The following is a 3560-nucleotide window of genomic DNA, read 5'->3' on the forward strand; positions in this document are numbered from 1 at the left end:
CTGAATCGTGTGTTTCAGCACAGTGAATCTTGAGTTCAGTTCACATCCTTAATATATAACGTTCTTAGGGGTTGTTTTACTCATGCTGTGACAGATTGCCTGGTACGATAAGTTCTGGAGACAGTTATTGTAAAATTCCAACTTCAGAAAAGTTAAAATTAAAAATCATCTTGCATTATATTATTGTAAATACTTTTATTATACTTTCAAAACAAAGTGAAAGTATTATTACAAAGGCAAACAATACTTACAATGCAATACGAGCTACATGCTCTCTGCTCAAAACCCAAAACCAGACTGCCATGTTGGCATAGGGAGTCAGTCACTATTTATAATTTCTTAACAATCCCAAACAATCCTCGGCATTGTTTCAAATCATTTTTGATTAAAAACGTATATTTTAATTGTTAATTATATTTAAGTCTTCTCAGAACAGTAAGTACACTACGATATTAGTACATGTCTGTTATTTCATTCAAGAATAAACTCTCAAATACGAAATTACAATAACACATTTATATCTTCTATTAATTACTGGAGACTCCCTTCATGGGAATTCCATTCATTTACAGAGCTTCTACACTTTGAACTGAAATAGATTAAACAGTTATTTTTTCAGTTATAAGTTTTTCTAGACGAGTTACATTTTTTTTTTTTTTTTACATGTGCGATCCTGAATTAGACTGGGAAATGTTCATTTTAAATAGCCCTCAATGGGCTGTTACGTTTCAACACCCCCAAAAGGATTTGTGAACAAAACCTTTTCTGACAGATGTACGTAACAGTCCTCATTTTATAAAAAATTGGAGGAACAAGCATTTTACTTATGGTATGAGATAAATCCTATGGTTGATTAAAAATGTAAATTAGTTATGAAGCATTATGCAATGATTATTACTCGAAATTACAAGGGAAGAAAAAGTTATTTCTTAACTGAATGAGCTGACATGCAACTTAGAGTTTCAAACTAGTACAATATTCCTAAATGTAAATGTACTAATCTCTGTACTTTACATAAATGTAAATATTCTTGATGTTTGCAGTTCGCAGACTGCTCCATAGTGAGTCTTGAAGTACATAGTACGCAGACTGCCTTGTAGATAACTTAGATGTCTGCACTATGAAGAATGATGTTTAGGATGAAGTCTCTAACCAATGACCAATCTTACTACTTTTCATTTGTCATGACACTTCCAACGCCACTTTTCCACCTTTACAATCATTCAAACTTGATGCATAAGAGTGCAGTTACATATATCCCCGAGTGACAATATAAGTGACTAATACATCATATTGGTTGTGTTTTATAAGTAATTGAAACAGCATGGACAATTTTGTGGTTGGGTCTTATATACAGGTACGTTTTCACCACTTAGGTGTGAATACACAATAGATGAATCATAAATAATTAGTACATCATAACAATTATATGGTTGAACATTATACATTGATAATTGGTTCGTAAGTGACACATACACTATGACAGTTATATGGTTGAGCATATTATATGTATAACATATTAAGTAAAATCAGTATCTTCAACAGTACAAAAATACCTTCCTATAAAATGCGCTTTGTACTCTGATGAGAAGTAAGAAATGAAATAGAAAATTCGGAGTGCTAGAGTCGAAGAAAACTTGCATAGAAGAGAGCTCACAATTCCGAGTGCTGGTACATACAAAAAAAATTACATACAACAACCTTGGACATAGATAAATATAGAGAGGAATTACAAATATTAAAAAGTGAGCCATAGCACTCCGTCATCAGGCCACAAGTGGCCCATTGGGACCATCTGAGCGCCGTGTCATCCTCAGCTGAGGATGCGGATAGGTGTGTGTGTGGTCAGCACACTGCCTCCCAGTCATTACAATGGTTTTCTTTGACCGGAGCTGCTACTATTCGGTCGAGTAGCTCCTCTATTTGCATCACGAGGCTGAGTGCACCCCAAAAAATGGCAACAGCACATGGTGGCCAGGAGGGTCACCCATCCGACTGCTGGCCACACCCGACAGTGCTTTACTTCAGTGATCTGATGGGAACTAGTGTATCCACTATGGCAAGGCTGTTGCCTAAAAAGTGAGCCATACCTCACGATAATTACAAATATTAATGAGTGAGCCATTCCTCATGATAATTTCAAATATTAATGAGTGAGGCATTCCTCATGATAATTATTAATATTAATGAGTGTTCACAACTTTGAATGATAGTATGTAGCAAAATAAAATCATAAGTAAAATGTTTATCAGTATGGTGCTACAACAAAATTAGACATAAATAAATAATATAGTATGATAGAGTATGGTTAATAACGCTGAAATGCTAGCTTGTTCCCCAGATCCTCCTAAAAAGTAGGTTTTAGTCACTTAATAAAGCTGACACAGTAAATAAGAAGGGTCTCAGCAATAGACACATATGCATGCGGACAGAGGGAAGGAAAGCTTGGTACTCTAATGAGAAGTAAGAAATGAAACAGGTCTGGAGTTGAAGAAAAGACAACAGACCCCAAAGACAGGAAACCCCCTTACCCCCCCCCCCCCCCTACGCAGGACCCCCACTGTTCCCGTACTTCACTGTGGCGCCGGGGGGGAGAAGATTGCTTGGCATTCTTTGCAGAATGGACATGCCACAGATTCACCTTCCCAGTCTCCAAAAATTAACCCCCAATACTCCCTATTGATTGATCAATGAAGGGTGAACAAATAGCATTCTGCTAGACAGAGTAAATGACAAATACAATTCTATATTGGTTAACCAAGTAATAAATGCTAGATCTAACAACTGACTTATAAGCAGTCCATCTAGTATCTGGGTTTGATCAAAAATAATCAATTACCTATACATATGATATTGAAACCTGTGACATATCTGAGACATATATATGAGAATTACTAAAGCGAGGTACAAAATTACTGTGTTCCTCTGACATCTGCTGCTGTGCAAACATAAATTATTATATAAATATAACAATATAGAAATAAGGTAGCCAAATGCATTGAAGTCAACTGCCTCACTGGGCAGATATCCAAGTGTTACAATGTTCACATTACGTGAAGCACTTTCTTCTACATCAATATATTTCTTAACATCACGGAGCCAAGTGTGACAATACAAAAGAAATTTTTTGTCACGTTTTCAAAATTACACAAGAGGCAGGTCTGAGATATAAAATTAAAGTTACTGGAATCTCAGGCATGTGATATAGAATTTCCTTTTCTAAATGTCATGGCATATATAGGTCTTACATTAAGTTCAAGGACAATTTCATATGTTTATAAAGTTACAAAATTTTATATAAAGCAATATCAGTATTTCTAATTTTGTGCCTGTAAGTTGTAGATTAATTATAGGAAGTGCATTTGTTTTGAAAAGAAAGGGGCATTGATAATAAGTGATTGCTGAGAACACTATATCACGTATTAAGTACAAGCAGAAAATATTACAAGCAGCAATGCATATAAATAAATACTCAAAGTTTGAAATTACTTTGACAATAGGTGATTACAAAGGAATATATTGCATGTAACAATTGTATATCATTGTTTTGAGTCTAGATA

At 34.8% G+C, this 3560-nt stretch overlaps 1 pseudogene; it reads right to left on the reverse strand.

The window, feature by feature from the left end:
* Window positions 1–1955: 1955 nt before the first annotated feature.
* LOC126279185 (5S ribosomal RNA) lies at window positions 1956–2073 on the reverse strand (annotated as a pseudogene).
* Window positions 2074–3560: the final 1487 nt, after the last annotated feature.

This window comes from Schistocerca gregaria, chromosome 6 (assembly GCF_023897955.1).
Source record: "Schistocerca gregaria isolate iqSchGreg1 chromosome 6, iqSchGreg1.2, whole genome shotgun sequence".
In the NCBI taxonomy this organism is placed as follows: domain Eukaryota; kingdom Metazoa; phylum Arthropoda; class Insecta; order Orthoptera; family Acrididae; genus Schistocerca; species Schistocerca gregaria.